General features: G+C 41.4%; 1 pseudogene; it reads left to right on the forward strand.

Annotated features, from left to right (window-relative positions):
- Positions 1–6,576: 6,576 nt before the first annotated feature.
- LOC149166633 (uncharacterized) lies at positions 6,577–7,247 on the forward strand (annotated as a pseudogene).
- Positions 7,248–8,360: the final 1,113 nt, after the last annotated feature.

The raw sequence follows: 8,360 nt of genomic DNA on the forward strand, positions 1-8,360 counted from the left end.
ACAGTATCGCCTTGACCGTGATTTCACACAGAGGCAAGTAAGATGTCCTTGTTGGTAGCAAGGGTGTGACATGTGCAGTAAGTCAAGGAAGGTGCATGAGCGGTATAACACACGGAGGGTGAGGTGAGTGCGCCCCTTGGAAACCTGTGACAAGACGGAGTTAAGAAGGGAACACACGAGCTAAGATGCATCACAACATGGAAGGCAAGTGAGCTAGCAATCCAAAGTGATGATTAAACCAACAACACATTTCAGTAAGATTCATACATACATATACTAAAAATAGCTATACATGCATGTGTAAGCAAACATATACATATATCATTTAGAGTAAACAAGATAGCTAAAATACAATACGACAAATGCATGAAACGTGTTGGCTCTGTTATATTAAGAAGTCTAAGTTCCAGCCATACAATACATCCATGTCTAACCACTAGTTCTGACATCGGAACGTTATAGTGACTACCGCCTGCTCCTCCAAAGAGATATACTAGCTCCATGCAATGGAGAAGCCAAGGCTCGTTACAATATTTTCCAATCTCTCTAAGATAGTCCTATTGGAAGCTTGGTTGACCAAAATCCTGTACAATGTGTTATGAGGGACTATATATAGCAAAGGATGGGGTGGCCCTTGACAATCTCCTTTGTGAGAGTTCATCTACCCTCATGACTCTTTATCTACTCTATGACTGTTACATCCAACTATCGACACTTGAACTTACACTTGACAAGACGTTACATTACAATGCACATGTACCCATGTGGGACAAAATGACTTGAGCAAGTTATGCAAGGCATCACTATGACTCAAACAACTATTGGAAGACCAACTCTTCGACATCCTCATGGTGGTTGATGGTAACAAACTGATTCCAATCTCGGTAGTTCGCGATGGTGTCTATGTACTCTAAGGTGACATCTTTCTGGAAACGAACTCTTGCCTCCATAGAATCCCAATACACTGCGTGAGCTCCTCTGTCCAACTTGTCTGATAACATGTGCATCATCGTCTTGAGTGTGGCCGGACCATCAACATACTTGTGCATGGTGTCTACACTAATTGACAAGTCTGGGTTGGTGGCTATGCGCATCAACTCGTCAAAGTATGAGTCAAGCTCTAGTCGGACCTGTGCTTTTGTCTTTGCCTGGGTGAGTGTCCTAATAGATGGGATTTAATGTGCACGCACAATAACATCCATACTTTTGAATACACATGCATGGGAATCTTGTAGATTAGTGATGAGTTGCAGGAGATCTTCATAGTTCCGGATCCGACTCCAGATGCGTGCCTTCAACTCGACTGCTCTGGGCTTCATCATCTTAGGCAAGTGTAATAGGGCTCCCTTGTATCTCATCGTCCATGTTTGCATGTAATCAAAAACAACATGCACGTTCGATAGGATACGTGCTCTTTTAGCACTTTGCTGCTGCCAACCATTGAGATGGACGACTGCCTTATGCATGGTACCAAACTTGGAATACAATGCCCGCAGGACTGTGTCAAGGGACAATACTTCATCCAGTATTGCCTTCTTCAATTCTACTCGGGCGGATGCTATAACCAGTTCTCCCCCCTGCTTGGCTATCTGTAGCTCCTTAGCCATTCACTCGTTCTTAGCTATCAAGAAGCGAACACTCGAGCTAGTGGCTTCGACATATGCTTTGGTAGCATCGGCTAATGTTGTTGTATGTTTGCGCATGTCAAACACGACCACTCGTTCCTCAAACTACACAGGAGATGTATGATCCTTCAAAGTCGACACTCTGCGAGATTGCACAACTCTATGTTGAGACTCGTCGAATGAAATGTCGTGCATCTCTCCTTCTGAGTGATCTCCAAGGATCTCAGTGTCTCCTTGGTCACTTGGGACTTGCTTCTCTTCTGGATGTTGTGAAGCTAGTGGGTCGACCTCTTGATGGTGAGGCATGAGGTCAATATCTTTTTCTAACTCCTATCACTCCATATCCGTATCCATTTGTTCAAGTGCTTGCTCTATCTCTTGAGCAAATTCTTGCTCTTACGATGGTTCACCCTGTCTGCCTAATGCCAGTTGTTCTGATGAGTCTACTTCTGTACGGGCGCAGTTTCATCTGTCTGTACAAGTTGCACCCCTTGTTATACCTGTTCCTGTTGCGCTTCCTTATCTTATCTACGCAACTCTTGTTCCCTCCGGAGTTTCTCCTTCAACTCATGCAACTCCTTTTCTATTTCCTCCATTCTCTGTTTCTCCCTCTGCCTTTTTGCGTTTCTCTTGTCGCGTTGTTGCCTCTTCGCCTCTATTGCCAAAGTTGATTTTTGCACAAGTGGGTCTTCTCGAAACTTGCAACTTTGCTTTTCCTCCATGTTGCTAGCAATCTTCCTCTTGCCCTTGTCTCACATTGGTATGTTTACCTCTGCTGCTGTTGCTGCTCTCCACGATGCCACGCTGCTTCTCTGACCATTCCACAACGAGGCCGACTGGTTCATTGGGTCTGGAGAAGTTGTAAAAATATCTCCATGGGTATTCCTCCACCCAATGGCATGCCCCATGGATCCAGTTAAACTGTAGTCTCATGCAATGGTCTTTCACAAGACAATGCAGATTATACGGATATTTCTTCATCTCCTCTGCTTCGACATCCACATGCTTGAAATTCTGTATCTCGTAAAATCCAATCCGCAACTGAAGAGCGGGCCAAGGTGCCTTCTTCTTCCGGTGCAGCCTAGCTGATAATCCTACCGAGATGTGATATGCTACTTCCTTCATGATGAGTTTTTCCAAGGGAAACTTCGGTATAACATGCAAAGGCTTCTCTGCATTGTACATCCATATGAAGGTGCCAGACGGTGAGACATACCAATCAGCTATGTCGATCAGTGCCTCCATTTCTACCTTCGACATGCAGGGTGGATCCTGTTCAAATATGATCTTGTAAACCGGGGTGACAAAATGATCAGACAACTGTGTGATAACTCCTCTGAAGCTACATTCGGACAACATCTTACAATAAGCATTCACAGATTTCTCCGCCGGTGTCCATGCCCAATTCAAGCCCGAAACTCCTTATGGGCACAGATTGCATCTAAGATGTAAGCTAACATGTAGATTTCTACTTGCATGTACCTTTGGGCAACTGTCGAGCCCTTGTTACTGGTTCCTTCAGCTGGTGAGCCAACATGTTGGACCGGTTCCCTGGTTTGCCTTCTTTGGCCAGTTGGTCCAACGTGATCACCCAATTATGTGGGAAGGTTTCCGTGCTTTCTTGGCCATACAAGCAACATGTAAAGATGACCAAGTATTGATACGCCTTCCGCAATATCTTCGTCTTCTAGACCTGGTTGGCTAACATCCTGAATTTAGCTGGCTCCTTCAACCAGTTCTTCAAGATATCTCTGGAGTTGGCATTGCTGTTGTGTATGCTAAAGGGAGTCTCCATGCTGATCACGGGCTTCGACATATGCTACATTTGCTCATAATCCTGTGCCCTGAAGATAGCAATCTCCATCCCATTGATACTGCTCAATGTCATCGTCTCAGGATCAGTGTGCGAGACGATCCAATGTATCATGTCCATGCATGGGAGCACGAGATACATGCATTCAATCTGGTACAAGCAGGACTTGTGAATGTTCACATAGACTTTGCAGTCTTTGAGGTATTCCCTAAATGTTCCTGCAAATGCATCATTGACCTCTTGCCATTTCAACTTGATTTCGTTGTCTACAATCAGCTTGGTGTCTTCATAGATTGATAAACTTGTGGACACTCGCTCAACTGCTGCTCCAGTTGCACTTCCGTTAGTGTCCTTTGATCCTTCTCTCTTGGAGGCCTTTGATCTTGAACTGCTAAGAGGCGGACGAACACCTGCTAGATTTAGAGCCAAAGCGACATGCATGGCAAGAAATCTATTAGCGAAAACCAAAGCAAATTTGATGAACGACATGCAACATACCTGGGGATTGACTGGCAAGGATTGCACAATTTTTCTTGGGAGGCTAGGAGACTGGCTACCAAAACTATGCAAAAGGAAGTTTGGGATGTCTGGGAGGCTGGTTGGCTGCTAGAATTGCGCATTGTGCATTTCAGGTTGGCCTGCTGGCTGTTGGAACTGCGCAATGTGCAATCTCAGCTAGCAATGGTTGCAGGCCCAGTGATTGACTGCATTGCGCAACTTTTTGGGCCAACAATCACTATCCCTTATAATTGCACAATGAAAGGCTAGAGGACAATCATTGGGCAGAATGTGAATTTTCTAAGGGGAAGACAGAGCCTTCCCTCTCAAGGTTGCGCAATGTTGTCTTGGTGAGGCAGAGTCCAGGCCAAGGCTACCCAGACCTGCCGATGGGGAACTGAAAGCAAATGTGAATGTGAATGCATGGCGATATTTAGTGTAAGCAAGAGTGAATGATCATGCATGTAAACAATGAATGAAATATTCAAAAAATAGAACAACATGCATGTGGCGAATCGACAACTGCCCGTGCAAAACAGTTTCATGCATGCGACAACAGTGAGATGCTAACGAAAAATGAAACAATGCTAGTACAAGCTAGTATGCATGTAAACGACAACAAGCGTTCACAAAAATCAAGCAAACAACACTCACACAAGAGAAAACACAAAAAGCGACAGAAAAGCTACAAAAGACAAGCTAAGAGGACTTACCCGTGAATAGCTGAGCTAGATGTGTCAAAGACTTCTGTATTTGTTGTGCGATGTCAGAGCTCCAAGATCGATGTGAAGAAATGAGCTCTGAAGTGTCAAATAAGTTTGAGGCTAATGACGTGCATACCACAAATCTAGGAACTAAAATCACGTTCCAGGCAAGCGATGATTGGGCCTATGGAAGCAAATTTACTTAGTTAAATCGAAAGGAACTGTATTCCCGTATAAGCAAACCATTCTGCTAAAGAGATCATCAATTCACCGAAGAAGACGGCAGTAAAGGACAGAAAAAGGGGTTTCTAGCATAACACAGAGAAATCGGATCTCGTGTTTGCTAGTTGCTGCGTAAGAAACTGATTTACTGATTTTTAAAAGCAGAATGGAATTTTCCGTGACATTTTATAATTTCAAGAAGTTTGTGAAGCATGGGTTCACGGTTCTCTCCCGGATTCTTGTTGCCATGAACAGGGACGAACCCATAAGAATTGGGTTCTTCCCATAACAACCATAAGAACCTTGTTGCTATGAACATTTGCTAGACCGGTTACTTCCCATATGAACCGGGTTCTTCGCATAAAAGAACTTAGTGCTCAATAACTGCAGCCTGGGTTCATTTGCTAAAATGGGTTTGCCGAATCCAAAAAAAAAAAAAATTTCCTTCTTGTTCTTAACTTCTTGATTCAATGTTTTCTAAATGCAATGTCATTTCATTATCAACTAATAGAACTTTAGTCTTCCCTAGTTATCTTTCAGTCATAGTGATAGAAGAAGATAACTGGACCAAGGCAATCCACACCGCAACGTATATAAATAGCCGCTTAAACAAAGGACCTGGATCATATTGTGCTTGTGTCATTCTGTTATTCCCACATATTCTGGAAATCCAACTGTGAAATAAGAAAGAATGTGCTTGAACTCGACAAAAGGCCGAATAAAAGCAAATTTGCAGCGGAAGATGAGAAATAACGGGACAGATAAACATGGAAACAACATCCTCCATCCCATTCAGAAAGACAAACCGCTCCCAACCTCGACTCCATCTCCTAAAGATAAAACTGAAGCTCCTCATCCTTACAATTGAAGCCAAATAAATTGCGATACAGCTCCAGCCTCCAATATTTCAGATTCGAACACGGGCCCAAACATTATAATACTTCTGACAGACCGCTGAGGATTAGGCATAAAGAGAATTATGGTTTTGAGTAACTGAGAAAAACCGTAATATATCCATTGTAGGAGGAATAATAATGGTGGGTACCTTGATTTTGGGCCAGCCCACATTGGCCTTTATCAGAAATAGTCCGAGTGGTAAACGCAACAAGCTTAGTGGTAAATATACAAATGGGTTTTCTGTTTACGACATCTCTCAATTCGCCATCATAAGCAAGATTGAATCAGAAAGACTAAGAATCGTAGATAATTTAGCTACAGAGAGCGCCACGAAAGATAATATCTGGGGAGATGAATGGGATAAAATGGTAGCAAAACACTCATTACTAGCCATTTCCTCACAATTTGAGGACACAGGTTCCATGGATGATGCTTTACTCTAATCAAGGAGACAGGTGATAATGGCAGCCCTGATTTTTGCATTATGTTCAGCAAACAAGCCCTCATATATTGCTGAAGTAGCAGAAGACAACGACGGGGATTCAACAAAGCAGTCCGCTAAATCCTAGCATTGTTTATGATATCCCAAAGCAATATGTGCCCAATTAAAGCATTTTGCTGGCCATTTAAACACACAATCATGGTACCAGTTCCGAGGAGAGGGATTCTCTTTGCGTGTTCCCCCAGATTTTGATGATCTCACGGAGCCTGAGATTTATTCCAATATTTTCTCTTAGCGCCACGCTCCTTGCGCCAATTTTACAGCGTGTGGTTTCCGGGTTCCCTCGAATTGACACGTATAACCATTCTTTCAACTATGGACCTTACGTGTCTATCATCAAGCAAGATGCCTGAAATATCCATGCATTCATTCAGTGCTTGCATCAATCTTGAACATATTTCGGATCGGTTGTATCCGTTGAACCTTGAGCAGTCTGTGCAAGAGTGGGATACAAAATTCAATGAGATATTAGGTCCTCATGTCAGACAATTTGCATATTGTTATCTGCTCTATGACAGGCACAGTTTCAAGATTTTAAGTTAAAGGCTGCATTTTGGGGAAGGGTTGTTAACTTGGTGTTTAATGCCATTGTTAAAGCCTGAGATATATAGATTTGTTGGTTGTAGCAAGCTTGCAGCAAAATATCATTCTCTTGATAAGATTCGTCGTATATTTCAAGAGGTGCTAGTAAAAAAAATAAAAAATTCCAGTAGCAATGTATGGATGTAGATAATGTGATTGCTGATGGCCAGCCTTTCATTTGTGGCAACAAAATTATTGCAGTTGACTTGACATTTACTGCATTTGCTGGTCCTATACTATGCTGAGTGGGATATGGCACCTATATAGTACGAACAGAAGAACTTCCATCGGAGGTGGCTGAAGTTACCCTTTCTTTAAGAGAGACACTAGCAGGGAAGCATAAATTGAGGAAGTATGAAAATGAAAGATACAGGAAAGTGACTTCGAAGGTGCTAGTGAGCTGACTCAGTGCATTTACACCGCGACTTGTATGTTAGTGTGTATTATTGGCAACTAATATGGATTTTAAGTAAACAGCATATAACTTTTCTTCTTAGGATTTGAATCTTTTAAGCAAATTTTCTTTCTCTTCATATAGCAGTAATTTGATAAAGGACCAAGATCTATTAAAGTTCGTATTTTATTTTCTGAAGGTTGCTATCTCTGTTGTTATTTGAGCAAGTTTAAGTTGCCTAGACATATAATACGGTCTTGGCATAGACATGGAACATTCAACCTTGATCGTTGTGCCTTTTAATTAAACACATTTTTTTTCCTTCGAACTGTAAATATCGAGAACCAACTAATAAGGCAACTGTTCAGTTGTGAGTAGTGAGATTGACAGAATATAAAACTGTATACAAGGGTTCTATTCTTGTTGTGGTTTGCCTCATCTGAATGGAATTTTCAGAAAATATACGAGGTAATATGTAAGTCCTGGTGAAATTTAAATAAATACCTCAAACTTGGAACGAAAGCTAAAAGAAATCCGTCTTATACAGTGCAGCCCAACCTTGAAGTGTATTTCTCAAAATGACTTCACAAAAATTGAGAACTAATGTGAATAGCAAATAAACAAACATATTTATTCTAGCTGATAGGGAGTAACTGTCTGTGTAGTACATACCAAACGAAGACACCTTGTGGATGATAATTCAAGTTTAGGTTTGTCCTTAGACAAAAAAAAAAATAATAATAATAATCAAAATTAATGTATTATATGTGACACTCTTCTTGTATTTGTGTGTTTTGAAGAAACTGTTAAAAACAAAAATATTCAATCTCTTGTATGTTTCTTAATGCTAGTTTCAAACAAGCAAAACAAAAACAAAACATGAAACCCTGACATTGTCAACATGTTCGTGGGCATATATTGGTATGAGGACTAGAAACCACCGGCTTCTCCGAGTCCAACTCTAAAGTCCCACAATATGGTGTTCATTTTAATATGGGGACCCAAAATGATATACATCAGGAAACAAATCTAATACAAATAATAGTAATAAGAGAATGTGTTTGGAAAAATATCATTCTAATATTTTGGGCATGTATTTTTTGATACCAATTGATGTTATGAT

Source organism: Pinus tabuliformis, chromosome 5_1 (assembly GCF_031772625.1).
Source record: "Pinus tabuliformis cultivar Carrire ecotype Pingquan chromosome 5_1, CPIR1, whole genome shotgun sequence".
Taxonomy (NCBI): Eukaryota; Viridiplantae; Streptophyta; class Pinopsida; order Pinales; family Pinaceae; genus Pinus; species Pinus tabuliformis.